The sequence below is a fragment of the Candoia aspera genome, chromosome 5 (genome assembly GCF_035149785.1).
Source record: "Candoia aspera isolate rCanAsp1 chromosome 5, rCanAsp1.hap2, whole genome shotgun sequence".
Taxonomy (NCBI): domain Eukaryota; kingdom Metazoa; phylum Chordata; class Lepidosauria; order Squamata; family Boidae; genus Candoia; species Candoia aspera.
This window is the reverse complement of record NC_086157.1, coordinates 43,383,212-43,398,944: the sequence shown is the minus strand read 5'-3', so window position 1 is coordinate 43,398,944 and position 15,733 is coordinate 43,383,212.

The following is a 15,733-nucleotide window of genomic DNA, read 5'->3' as shown; positions in this document are numbered from 1 at the left end:
GTTGTGCATCAGTAACTAATTGTTATTTGTGAGCTGCAGATATTTTTTATATTAAAGTCATAATATGGGTGGATGCTTGAAAAGTTTCCAAAATAGAATTCAATTTTTACACTCAAAAACAGCAGAACTAAACAGTAAATGGAGGGTGAAAACATTGCCCTGTAAAGGATAACTGCTATAGTTTGTTCATGTTCCTTGAGTTGTTTATTAAAATGTCAAAAATCTAGAACTACTGTTTAGATTGCCAAATGGAGAAGAATGCAACTTTGATTCAATAACCATTATTGCTCTGCGTTTGTTCCTCTGTTACTATTTTGTTGTTATCTTGTGGTTAAAGTGCAATTTGCACTATCAACAGTTATTTCTTTTTTTAGGTTGATGATAATCCAATAGCATTAAAAATGTCTGTTTCTTTCTTTTTTGTACATATACAGTATCTTGCTTTTTAATGCAAGACACCTTCATATTATCTGTTTATGATAAGGCTAAGGAAAAAGAACATATCTTTAGAGCAATATAAATTCATCTTAAAAAGAACTTGGCAAAAACATTTTCCAAAATCCCTTTCTGTTATCTGACAGAATCCAGCCTGTGAGTGCATATGTTACAGAAGCTGTAGGAAATGGGGGCATTAGCTTTAGTGAAAAATAGAACTGGAAAAATTATTGTGGTGGAGAGTGATCCTGTTCAATGTTCCAGCCAGTCACCTGGGCTGTTCACAAAATACTTTCCTAGTAATCAGGCACATTTCATAGGCATGCATAGTTTTTAATTGGACTCTTTAGAATGTTACCTCTATAAGATTTTTTTTCTTTAAATGTTTGCAGCATTTCTGAAATTCTTTGGGTCTGTCTTAGGGCAGTGAGTATGTGAATGAGAGTGTGTGTGAGTGGGAGTGTGTGATTGTCTACAGATCCACAATGACCTTTGAGGTTTGGAACTAGGGAGAATCATGTGATTGAACCATTATACCATAAATATATTTGCAGTATATTTATTGTATCATTTAAAAAATCTCTTTGCTAATGTGCTGGTTGCATATTGAAAATCCTTTGTAACAAAGCAAACATCTCATTCAAATTTCAGCATGTAGTGAAATACACACATTACCACATCTATTAATAAGTATTAAACTCTAGTCAAAATAATTAAAATTCTTTTTTTTGCCCCTGAAAATCTGAATATAATACAATTACATAAACATAGATATTTAAGGGGGGGGAGTTACTTTGAGACTAGAATCATAGATCTATTTATGAGGATGTATATCCTACCAGGTTCAGTGGTTCTTACTCCCAGATTTACTGGACAATCCTTCCTGTCATTTTGGAATGGTATATGTTGTAATCTGTGGAATACCCAAGTAGTAATGCTGAAGTCCTGCTAACATGTCAAATGCATGAGAGAAATAAAATGTGATGCTTTTTTTCCATTTTCTAGCTGCTGTGAAAAAATGAAAAAAATAATTCCCTCTCATTGAAATCATTGGATGGAAATGAAGTTATGCCAGTTCCAGAACCTGGGCAATATTTAGGTGTATATCAGGGAGGAGGAGACCACAGAGGGTGTCCAGAGGAGGGGTAAATGACAAAAGCAGCGTTGTACTCATACAATGCAAATTCCACCCTTTTTGTACATGTGTCATGATGTCACATTGTACATAAACAAGGGACAGAGGTTGAATCATGACAATACAACTTTGCTTTCATCATGTTGGTGAACATGCTGTATCCTGGAGGACAGGAGAGGTTTAAAATAATGGATCCACGTTCTCTTCCTATTCAAGTGATTCCTCATTCCACTTCTCTTTCCTGACTAGGAAGCTATTAGAAAGGACAAGAGTGAGTTTCTGATGTCAAACTTTCCGATCAGAAGCCAGAATACTTTCACTCACTCACTCACTCACTCACTCACTCACTCACTCACTCACTGTCACAGATGAGAATGGGTAAAACTCCTATTTATGATCACTGGATGCCCTCCCAAGGATTGGCACACTGAAGCCATAGAAAATCAGTAACTGTACCTTTTAGAGAGAGCAGAGTTGCAATACTAAACAATAGGACAAATGGAAGTTTGTAAGGAAAAACACATAACATTTCCTCAACAAAGAAAACTAATAATCACTAAAGTAGCACCAAGGAACATCAGGGACTACCTTAGAATTCTGAAACAAATTTTATTCACATTATCCAGCTGATCTTGTAGAATATTAGTAGACTAATGCTATTTTTAAACAGGGCAAATGCTTTGTTTGACTGTGAAAAAATAGAAATCCTAGAGGAATCTTTTAACAGCAGGAAAAGCATCAATGTTATTTTAAAACTGAAGCTGTGGGAGTTTGGGAAAAAAATTGCCAGAAAAACATAACACTTTGGAGACCTTTTTAATTTTCCAGGGAACTGTTAAAAAGTAAAATGAGTAACTAGATATTTAAAAAAAGAAACAAGATGAGAGAGCAAAACTTTTTAAAAGCATAATTGTTCACCTTGAATAATTAGGGATTATTATGCTATCAAGATAAGATCCTTGTAGTGAAATGTGATCCTAATCAACGAAAAGGAGAAGGCAATGCTAATACCTTGTATGGCAGGGAAAAACTCAGAACTGAAGCAGATGCTCTCCAGGGAGTGAGGCATTTGATTAGAAAAAGCAGTTTAAAGGCTCAGGTCAGTGTGTATGTATACCTCTCTATCTCTATCTCCAATTTCCATACTAGTAATTTAGACAATCACCTAGAATTAGGGATATATTGTCATAGCAGTGGCTAAATGGTACTATAAATCCCAAGTGTAGAAATGGTCAGTACAAAGCCTACTGAATAAAACTGTAATACCACTGTTACTGTTACTATTAATACTACTGTTACTAGTCTAAATGGACTATTTAGCAACAGACTAGGTATGTCTGATGGTTGTCTGTAAGCTCTGTTACTATTAATACTATTACTAAAAGAGCTTACAGAAAACCATCAGACATACCTAGTCTATTGCTTAATGTCCATTTAGACTTGTTGTTTTGAATTTCACACTACAAGCTGTGTTGAATGAGGATTACACTTCTAAAGACTGACATTCTAATTGCTATTTTTTATGATACACTTCTTCGGAATATTATATATTGCTTTTTAATAAAATTTGCCCAAACTGGTTTACATGCCTTCATGCAAACAAGTTCCAGTAAGATTGTATATACTCTTAACAATATTTTTTGGGGAGCAGGGTGCAGGTGGTGGATCACAATCAACTGCATCTACAAGTTTATCTGTCTCATCACTTTTCTTTTTAATGTGCCTCCATCTTAATCTTTCAGATATTGTTTTTCTAAGAAAATATAACTTTTGGTTATGGAATATAGATCAAGAATTTTCTATTTTTATTTACGAACATTACTTGGTCTTCTTACCAGAAACATGGCATTTGCAGAATTCTGCACTGATCCTTCCAGGTTTTCTTATTAATCATACTCACGTTATAAAATTGAAAACAAAGGTAAACCTGATATTCCTATTCTCTGCATGTTTAGATATAAAGATGAAATATACAGGGTTAGAAATTTGATAGCAGGTTACAGTGATCACTGTTCTCCCTAAACACTAAGATACATCTGCACAGACATTGGAATGCATGCATACACTCAAAAGAATACAGTTGATGCACAATATAAACGCAAAACCAGTTTTAACTCAACAATTTATCATAACCCATGCTTTCCTGGGATCAGTTACACTTTTTCCTTGGTAGAAAGTTAAAATATGGGAAAGCTCTTATTTTATCATGTCATTTTTTTTTAATGCACACCGTACTGTCACAGTAAACTGAAAAACTTTGGGGGGAGATGGGCGGTGATAAAAATTCAATAAACAAACAAACAAACAAATAAATAAATAAAACAAATCCTATCACAGATGCACACACTGCAGAAAATGAATATGGGTACATATACCACACAAACTCCTGGTTTGGTTATAAATTATTCATTTAATAAACTCCAGTTGACAGGATACACCAACTCAGCTTGTACACCAATTCAGATCCCCCCCCCAAAAAATTATGACTTGGTTCCGTTTGTAATCTAGTCATAGTCTCAAACATAATAATCAGGTAGGACTGGAGTAATAGATGCTCTCATACAGGCAGGACTAATCACAAACAATTTCCTTTCTGAGGTGGACTAGTAAATTTCCCATTTCTCAAATTTCTTGAGTCAGTTACTTGGCTGCTCTGAAGATAAAAACTAGGAGTCCTTTATCTTCTGGTGGAAAAAAACAGTATATTAATGTGATAAAAATAAATAAATGAAAGCTATAACATTGGAAAAATGTTGTTAAAATAGAGAACTCCAGAGTAGATGTGCTTACCCCTGCTAATGGAGTGGCATCTTTATCTTTTCCTAGTTTAATCCTTGCTTTATTAATTTCTTAGCAAAGAAAACTAATGTTTCAAATAGCAGCGGAAGATATAATCTTCTGGTTTTATATTTCTAGATGATGGCTATTCTTTAAAAAAAAAAATTAGAAGCTTTCAACTATATTTCATGAAGTACTATCTTAGACAAAGGATTAGTATTTCAGGGAAAACTTAGTAAAAATGTCTGTTCATTCTCCAATTCCCTGAGTCTTCCAATGCACCGTTTAAAGTCCTAAGATTCAACTACATCATAATGTGTTTTAACGTTGCTGTGTCTGACCTATTTCTGTGTGCATCATTAGCACTTTATTTATCTCTGTTTGTTTTAACTCTGATGTTTATTCTGCTGTCCTAATAATCCATGATTAGGCTGCAGGCACTGTGATAAAAGAAATGTGACAAAAGTATTTTAATATTGGTATAAATTATAGTGATTCCAACAAGGAATGCTTGAATCTTTTCAGTTAGATTCAATTAGATGTTTAGTTTAAAGAAATCTCAAAAGAAAGCTATTCATTTTACAAAATGAAACGCTGCAGTGCTAAATGCTTTGGGCTTCTAAGGAAGAAGGAATCACTTGTTTTAGTACTGTACAAAGTGTCTTATTCCCTCTGACAGAATATTTATCTCATAGAATATCAATTTCTTAAAGTAAAAATATACTCATTTACAAGAGGTCCTGCTTTATTTCTGATATGAGTTCATAAAATAGTCTTTCTGTTCTATCCCTCAGAAATCACAAAATACTGAAATCAAACTATATGAACACAAAAGAAGTAAATCTATAAAACAAGGAGGAATGCAGAATTTAATATATGGACCCAAACTGGCCCAATGCATCTCACCTTTTGTGAGTTGAAAGGTTTAGCCTGTTTCTATAATGCAATTTTTACCAACATCAAGTGGACAAAATGTGACAATCAAACAAAGATAAAATAGAACATATCCCAAACAAGTGCAATAAGAATCTCAAAAAACAAAAACCAGAAAACCCACATATACTTCCCTTGCTTCCTAAGCAAATACCATTAGTTCCTGATTGTTACTCTGAAAAGATACAAGTAGACACTGCAAAAATTAAAAAAAAATCTAGTTATTTATACAGGTTGATAAAGTATATCTCTGGTCATTTCTCCCTACCTCAGTTTCCAGTCCTGTCAGTAATACAGCCTCCTTCTCAACTCTGACTACTGATTTGTTATAATTTGCTGACTTATCCTGATGACATGTATTATTTCCTAGAAATACATTAGTTATGGATGTCTTCAGGGGAAGAACAAGTGACATCATATGTGTTATGAAGTCATCATGTATATTACATAATAATGTAACTATGTAAATGACATAATTTGCATCATTTGCACAGTGCCGACATGATGCATATGATTTTATCCTGGTTTGTACCAGATGCTGATGTTGTTGCTTCATTAGCTGCAACAAGATGTGACTGAGAAACTGGAACTGTAAAGATGGAGTCTGAGGACTCCAAAGACAGAGTGGAGGAGGAGAACCAGATGACAGTTGGTGAGGAGGCAAAAACCAAAGAGCCTTCAGAGCAGCTGATTGGTAGAGTCTCTGATGAAGAGACTCAGCAGCCAATCAGCGCTCAGCAGTGGAGAGCAGCAAAGAGAGCTCAAGAGCTTGAAAGGTGATTGGCTCCCCACTGAAAACAGTGGGAAAGTCAAGCACTTAAAAGGCACCCACACATAGAACGGGTTGTTGGTGGCAACTGTTCTCTTCTCCCAGCTGCACTCCCAGATCATGCCACCTCAGCTGACCTCCCTACCTTCTGTGACAACTGTTCTCCTCAGAAAACTGTCTCTCCTGCACCTTCTACTTCCTGCCTTGTTGCAGAGCCAACACTTGTCCTGGAATCTGTCTCTGCTGCACCTCCTACTTCCTACTTTGCTGCTGTGCTGCCGCTGGTCCTGGATCCGTTCTCCTCAGCTGGGTAGAGCAACTTCGTCTCCTGCTGTGCTGCTGCGCTGCTACTTCCTCTGGAGTTGCTGGTTGTCATTGCACTGCTGCTGTCTCCAGAGCTGCTTGTTGCCAACGATCTGATTTGTCTCTGTTCCTTGCCTGGCTGCTGTGTGAATTCAGTCCTCCAGTCTGGTCATACTCCTGCCTTGCTGTTGGTGATTCCAGCCAACCAACAGGAACCAATTTATGCTAGTGTTTTTCTCAATGCTATGACATCTGACTGATTCACAATAGACAATGAACTCTTCAACTAATTCTCCTGGTGTCATTTTCCTTCACTATTACAGTATTACAAGACTGCTCCCCTATTCTGTAATGCAAATTATGCTTCAGTCTTGTGGTATAACTCTGAAAAAGAAGAATGGTTTCAAAGATTGGCTATGTGAAAGGACAGAGTGACAGAGTCTGTCTGTTTGTCAGTGACAATATCTCCTTATTGAGACAGAAACTGTGATCATGGTAGCTTCACTATTTCATTCATTATCATATGCATTATATGTTCAATGAGCATTTGAAAGAAATAGTCACATTGCCTAACAAATGAAAAGGGCTCCAGCACAGATGCAGTCCTGAATTACCTTAGCACAAATAAATATTTTGGGGCTCATTGGCGTTTTTAACAGAACAGTGTCATAGCTCTTGATCTACCTCTGGCAAAATAAATCCCTTTCTCTATTATCATTTATCAATGGTTTTGCAATTAAAATGTGTGGGGATTTCTGTTTATGAATGTTTAATGACACAAGTAACTCTTATGGCACTTAAATCCTTCTAATCAGAAAGAACATTTAGGCAGTTGCTATATGATGTCATACATCAACAGTACAAGAAAACCTTATTGAATAAGGATTATTGAAATCCTTACCAAAAAATTAATGTAAACGAAAAGGCAACAACAGTAGCATTTCCAGCAGATAAGGCCTTAAACAATGATATATTTTCAGATAGCTCATTATATATATTTTTTAAGAAAAGAAAACTGATAGCTAAATCAATACATTGTTTTAAAAACCTGAATACTGGAACTGTCTTATGAAAATTTTCCCCCATGGCCTGGTTTTGAATGGTGAAATTAGTATATAGAACAGTACATACTAAATCACTAGTATATAGAACAGAAACCAGCTGTCTTTTTACATGCCTGAATAAGAAAAGAGTATAAGCATCAAATCTGAAAAGATGGAAAACTGAAAGAGAGAACACAAATATAACATAGGGAAAGAGTTAGAAAAAATAAAGGTGATCTTACTTCTTTCTCTCTAGTAAGAATATCCCTCCCCCCATCCCGTTCCGCCCCAACACACCTAAGTATACCTATTTCCTAAATATACTCATGACTATAGGAATGTGATTTTTCAAAGACCTCTTCCTGTCAGTCTCTGTGGGTAAGAGCCTTGTCATGAACCAGGTTGAAAGCTCAAGAACTTTTGTATTCCACTCATGAGGTCTTGAGATTCAGGGTACTTCCACATGAAGATTTTGTGTCAGCTTGAAAGCAACTTCCAATGTTGTGATTCCACAATGTCAGCTATGTTTATAAACTAAGCTGATTTATTTCTGGCTCAGTTGCCATATATATGAACCACAGTAAAACTAATCTTCGTTGTTTGTTTGTTTTGAAATACTGGCTCTGTGGAGCTTATGGGTGGTCTGTTTCCTCATTTGTAGGAACTCCTGCCTGACCATACCTCTGGGTTCCCAGTCTTCAGAAACTGTAAAGGGGATAGGAGTTTCCAGCTCTTTTTCATAGGAACTACAGGCAGTTTTTGAAATAATGAGCGGACATCCTATTTGATATCCTGATATGTATTTTTCCCTTCTCAAATGAGTGAAGCAGTTGGCTTAATTCGCATATTTGACCATGGCTACCCTATAAGCTTCCTAGCTGAATTTATTAAACCTGTGCATTTATTAAACCTGTATAAAAGTTATTGTTTTTATTCTGTATAGCTGCTCCAAGCACACACAAAGAAACCCTCATAGTCCTGTCTATTTATGGAACATCTTTTCTCACCAGAACTTTCTGCAGCCCGGTATACACTCATAGAATCTTTTCAACCATACTAGAAATGGGGGAATATAAGTAGAAAGTCCTATAGTATGACGTTCCACCCAACTGGATTATAGGGAAAGTACAACTACCACAGACATAAGAACTGAAATGGAAATTGCAGCTAATCATACAAAATTAGAAGAGTAGATTAAAAACCAAATGTGCCCTGGAGCAACTGTCTTATAATTGCTTTTTTAAAGGCCTACTGGTGGTCTTACAATTCTTCCTGCTATATGATTGTTGCCTGCCCCCCTAGAAATTAAGAGAACAGGTAAGAAACTACTGAGTGTAGCCAGAATTAGAGACCTCCAGACAGGGGACCAGTTGTCCCAAGGATTGACAAAGAGGAAATGAAACTCATAGGAGTTAGAATGCTATCAAAGAGACTGAATAAGTCACATCAGATTGTAGGGAGACAAGGAAAAAGACACAAAAACATGGGGCATTTGGAACAAGCAGAGCTGAAAGAGTCTTGCTTTTTAGCACCATATAGAAAGAAAGCAAGTAAAGCCAAGGGAGGTAGCATAAGAGAGAAGGAAATAGAATAAGGCTTTCTCCCTGCAGCGTTCTGCTTGGACATAGAGGTGCCCCTTTTTTGCACATCTGGGGAACAGCAGAGTGGCTGGCAGGATCACCAGTGGGGAAAACATTCCAGTAAATCAGCTGGGAAAGATTGAAGAAGGAAGAGCCAAAAGAAGACATGGACTTGACCAGATAGGTCAGGATGGAAGAGATCCAACCCAGGAGTGATCAGGCAAGGAAGATGGAATAGGGGAATGAGAACAAAGGTTATAAAAGAGTCCTGAAGATCTAACTGTATATTTTGGGGCATTTGGCAAAGGGAGCAGAGAGTTTAGTTTCTTGATGAATAACTGTGCTTTTAAAATGCACTGACCATTAAGACTACACAACCTGCAATAAGCATTTCAAGGCAACTTTGGGAAGGCTGTGACTCAAGAGTATGCGCATGTGTGATTGAAAGAAAGGAAGATGAGGGACTAACGGATTTCATCCTGTAGCACAGTCTTATATCTGTGTGATATTATCTAGGGATATGTGTATCTATATAGTTGTTACTTCCTAGTGTATTGCATAGTCCTGTTATTGTTCACAACAGAGAGATTTGTGTTTTTAAAATTTTTAATTAATTAATTTTTATTTTTATCCTGCCTTAATTATTTTTATATATAACCCAAGGCAGCGAACATACCAAATACTCCTTCCGCCTCCTATTTTCCCCACAACAACAACCCTGTGAGGTGAGTTGGGCTGAGAGAGACTGGCCCAAGGTCACCCAGCCGGCTTTCATACCGGTTAGGGGCATAAAGTGTTCTTTAGAGTAAAATGCAAGAAACCTTGAGAAAGCACTTAGGAATCTCATAGAGAAACCAGCATCTGAAACCCAGGACATTAAGTGGGGGGTTTCTCCATTGATATGAACTCTAAATTAATGCTTTCCAACTAGGATATAAGCATTTCTATGAAGTATGGAAGTGTGCACTTGTGGCAGAAATTTGACCTGAAAACTAATATGAATCTAGGCAATTATATACATAATTATTGTACTGCAAAACAGAAACAAACCAAATTCACACAAATTAATAAGCTAATAAGAGAAATACTGTTTTCCTTTTTTCCAAATATAAAGTGAGCTTTTGTTTTGTTTGTAATTGCTTGTAAACCATTTGCTTTCTCATTTTCTAGAAAGGAGAAAACCCTTTCCTCAACATGCTTTTCAATGCTTGTTTTTCTAATTGCATGCAAAATAGATTCTTTGTTTAACAAAGCATGGTGGACTGAGAATTTTCCTGAACTGCAAGACACGCTCAATCTTTTATGATTTGAACATCCACTATGGTTTTATATTGTTTTTGTTTGTTTAATGGAATGCTGTAAACTATTGGGTGTCTTTCTGAAGGGTGGTAGACTATAAGAATTAAAATACCATGCCATGCCATGCCATGCCATACCATAACATCATTCAACAGACTTTGATGGGGTCAACAGTGAAAATAACTGCCCTGAATAGCAACAGCCATGCTTCTGTTACTGTCAGAATAACCTCCATAAAGACTCTTCCTTCTCTGCCATAGAGTCTTAAATGTGAAACATTACATCTTCAGTCTTTCTTCTGCTATATTCTCTAAAAATGACTGAAAACTATGGTTCTATTAAACACAGATGTCAGAGTGGCATGGCAAAGGAGCTGTCGGCAAGCCATTTTAAACAATTTTTGAGATCATACCATATGGAACAATGTCCGTATGATACTCCTGCAATAAATCTCCATTTGTGAAGCCTATGGCCTCATATCTGAACTATACTCAATTTCTGCTGTTTAATCCGATTCCTGTTTTGAAAAGAATTGACAGTACTGAACATCCACCCAGAAGAAAGAGCCAAACCCCACAGGCTCCACACTGTTTTGCTGCACATGCAAAATAATGGTCCCTTGGCTGCAGTGTCATCCATAATTTGTATGAAGGCTCATGTGGTTTCACACGAACAGGTAAATAGTGTGTGTTATGGATACCAGCTATTATCTGACTGCAAATGCAATCTTTATAGAACCAAATTGCTAGAAGCAAAGGCTTGTATTGAAATAATCAAATAGTTCTATTCTTTTGTGACCAAAATGTCTGAAAAATAATAACACTGCTATTGCTATGGAGATTATAAAAAGTTGGTTATATTAAAGAAAAGGATCTCTACAGGTCCAGTTCTGTTTTACAACAAAACCAAGTAAGTTATATATATTCAGACTGAGAAGCCAAAGGCTCAAGTCAGAATTTGATTGTCTCAGATGAATCAATTTACAGTTAGGCTCAAAACTTTGTTTCTTGTGTTCAGCCTTGATGGATTTAGCAACTGGAACTTTTTATTTGCACTGTCCACATTGTTAGTAATGCTTATCATTAGTTAAGAAAGATATAACAAATAACAATTAGTATATTACAAGCTTGTAGCCTGCTATTACTTACATCTTCCTTCCCTTTTCTGCCATTTGCAATAACATAACCATCAATTTTGTGTGTGATGGGGGGAGGCAGAATAAGATGGATCATAATGTTGTGATGCAAACTTTTGTGTTTGTGTTTTGACACTGCAGGAACCTAAGGATAGAGCTTGCACTGTGATATCATGACAAGAGGCAACTTTGAAATTACAGAAGCCAAAAAGCATCACTTCTCTGCAACTATTGAACAGTGGCATCTGTTCCTGGGATTTTGATTCTAGGGGATTTTTAGGTTTTCCTAAAATGTATAGCATGGGAAAGTTAAATGCTTCCAAAAAGGACATATACTAAGCTGAGCCAAATTTTGAATGTTTTTTTTGCTGTCTTCCCATGGTCAGATATGCCTCACTGCCCATTGTTCAGAATGGATATCAGATGATAATAGAACAAGCCTCATTCACATTTCCTATATTGCTATTCAATTATTGTCATCTGCAGTTATTCCCAGTTTGTAGTATTGTAAATTTTGTCATTTGGACACCTCATTTTTAAAAATGCACATATTGCCATTCTCAATTCACAACTATTTCTTCCTTCCACCAATCCTTATGTTTGTTGGGTCTTTAGAAGACTAACCAATTTAAACTGCTAGTGCTGATCTTTGAGGCTGTGCATATGGGAACACCCAGTAATTGGAATAACTTTATGACAGTTAAACTTCCTGTACACTCTACTCGATCATGCAGTCAAGGTTGATCAGTTTTATCTTGTGCCAGAATAGCCACTTTACCTTTCAGAGTTTTCTCCTATCAAGCTCCTGATCCTTGGTATTCACTATGTCTTGACTACATTTGGAGTATGATCATCTGATGTTAAAAAAGGCCCTTAAAATGCTTCTTTCCTCAGGACCAATATGAAGCTGATAGAACTTCTCTTTTCAGAGCCAGAACTTGATTCTAATTAAAATTCTAGCAGTGCTGGGATTAGATAATGTTTTAATTGTTTTAGTGGCTTCTGTTGTGTTGTGGTGGCTACATTTTGCTTATACTGCACTTAGTATACAGTGAGCACATGCCTCTAAAACTACTAATACCGAATCCTATGTATATGTTAAACATAGATATAAATATAGCTAAACGTATTCATCTGAATGTAATGTATCTACTTGGCTGTATATTAATGGGTTTGGAAACGTCCACCATTACTTCTGCCTCTCATTATATATTAATTTTTTTTAAAAAAATCCTTCTAAAATATTTTCAGGATGTTTTTACAAATAGCATTCTTTTGTCTGAAACGGATATTTCAGAACTTAAAGGGGTCTTTAGTTTCACTATAACACTTGATCTGAGCATAACGAAGTTTAGAATACAGTCCTACTTTGCCAACTGTCATGACCAGTGTCGATGGCCCAGTCAAATGGAATATGCCCCTTACTTCTCTGTGAGTTCATCTTTCCTTCAAACTACAGTGCAGCAGATGGCCACCTCTACTCTGAAAGTGGCAAAAATACTTTCATGAAATTGCTTCTGATTTTGAAGTACCTTCTTCATCAGAAGTAACTCCTTATAATACAAATGAGTATGTTTAAGATAACTGGTAGATGTAATACCTTTTTGCCACTTTTTGAATATTATTACATTTGATTTCCTGAAGATAATGTTGACTCCTTGGATAATGTTTTCTTTAATAATTTCAGCTTCACCTTTTAATTTTCATGCTGTGTTTTGGACACTTTCTTGCTGCTTATCCATACTTGCTTTTGTGGCAAGGGCTAATTCTCTATTTTGCTGAAAATGTGGGCAGCTTTGTTCATTTAAAATACTGTTTAAACCATAACTATGTAACTAAAGCTGCGTCTGGCTAGTGATCTACATTTTCACTGTAAGATACGTTTGCATGCAAAGGGTGAGGCAACCCTGGTCAATTGTATGTTTCAGTGAATCCCAAAATGAACAGAAGCTGAGTCAACCTTTACATTTTTCAAAGTTAAACACAACCTCTTTCTGCAAATTTGAATGCGTACTTATTATTTATGTCCAGTTTGAGTTAATTTTTAAAGATTCAGAAAAGCAAAACAGTCAATGGCTGAAATCCAGACAGTCTTTTAAGAGAGGTAGCTCCTCCTTTGGCAAAATAATAGCTTCCAAATATTTCTCGTATCCAGCTAAAAGTCTTCCTGTTCTTGCTTTTGGAATTTTTCCTCATTCCTCCTTGCAGAGCTCTTGTAGTTCAAAGATCTTGCATACACTACATGTTTGACATCTTCCCACATATTTTCATTAATATTCGAGTCTAGGGACTCTGAAGGCCACTCCAAAACACTTATCTTTCTTTCCTGGAAGTATTTTGTGGTTGACATGGAGGTATGTTTTGGATCTTTGCCTTGCTGAAATATCCAGCCTTTTTTCAGCTTGGACCTAGCTAAACTGGATCCAGAAGATAAATGTAAATTCCTCTTTATGGGAAGAGAAGTCCTTTGCCAGTTGAAGAAAACATAGCAAGATCATTCCTGAGAAAATCATCACTGGGCACAGAAGATCTCAATAAATGTAGACGTTGTTCATCCTCAGCAAGCTTTATTTGTTTATTTGAACAATGTATATGGCGACCCTTCTTGCTAATGCATGTCTGAATAATTAACAGTAAGTGAAAAACCAAAAGCAACAGCAATTCCAAATAATTAACACAGTTATAACGACAGTCAAATACAATGTGGCTGAGATCCAAAGAGTCTCTTCTTTCTTGGGAGTCAAATAGCAGATGGACAAGAAACAAAACGAACAAGGCTCGTCTAATTTCCTGGCCCCGGTGCTTGAAGAAAAACTTGGGTCTTTAAAGCCTTATGCAAAGGTAACACCTATTCCTACTTCCCAGAAACCCCACTAGTGGTGCTGAGATCAGTGAATGAACAACTAGGACTGAACTTTCTCAGTGCTAGACACCGAACTCTGAAATATGGTACAGGACTCCTGGTGCCTATTTTCTTATCAGCTTACTGTTCTAATTTATTTATAAAATTTATATGCCGCCCAACTCCCAAATCTTCCTTCCTCCTTCTCTCTATCTATGATTATATAACTATATATAAATATGCAATATCACATCCTATCTATTATGCAGTGTAGATACTAATATTCAAAATGTAGAGTCTGCAGGGACTGTTTTAAAATAATATCCTTGGTGTTAAGCTTTTATTGTTTTTGTGTGCACACATACATTATTATTTTTTTATATTGTGATGTTAATGAGTTATAAGCTGTCCTTCAAATAATAATAATAATAATAACAACAACAACAACAACAACAATTGTGCTATTTTGACATTACCATGACCTGGCATGCATCAGAATCTCTCAAGTGTTTCAAACATACATTGATCCAATGCTATTTCCATATCAAGTGCATCTAGTAACTACACCAATAATTTCCATGTTAATACCATGCAGGAAAAAGATCTTGTGCACCAGAAGAGTTATTTGAACCTCGTCATATTGCCACTGCATCAGAACAATTGTCTTGCAGGACAGTCATTAGTCAAGCTATCTGAATGTATACACTGAGAAAGTATTAAAACTCAGATATGGCATGCAAAAGTTCCAGAAGCTAACACTTCTACTTTCCTACTTTTGTTCAAGGGACATTATGACCTGAGCTTGAAATGTTTTTGTATCCTTCAAATATTTCTCTAAACATAAAAACTAATCACAGCTTTGCGTAAAATAATAAACACAGAAAGAAAACATGGACTAAAAAAGCAGCGGCAGAAAGAATTGGATCATCTGGACATGTGTAGCTTAAATTTGGATTATGTATTCTTTTGCAAATGTATTTTTCCATTGATTCCTTCCTTTCTAACTCTTCCTGAATCTGAATCTGTTATTTTCGTTGAGCAGAGATAAGAATATGGAAGAGATGCAAATACGATTCAGGTTTTAGTTGTTGTTGAAAAAGTTGGCTTAGATTTATCTGTTAGATCTCTCAATTTTAGGCAGTTATTTTATTTCAGCAGTAATCCTAAAACAATAATGGTTTCTTAAAAAGAGCCAGGTTAGGCATATAGTGCAGAGCTTATTCCAAATATATTTATGTTAGACACTCTTTAATATTTTAAACATAATAATCAAGGAAATATTTCTCATAACTTTCAAAACCACATCTTACAGTCACTGACTTTGTCCAGTGATTATGTGAATCCTTCTGGAATCAATTGATTTTCCTTTCATATCTACTAGTAATGTGCTTCATTGCACAATTATGACATTCATTGCAAGCAGATACATCAGCAGTGACCACAAACATGCATGGAAGAACCAATCATTTTGGCAGCTCAGT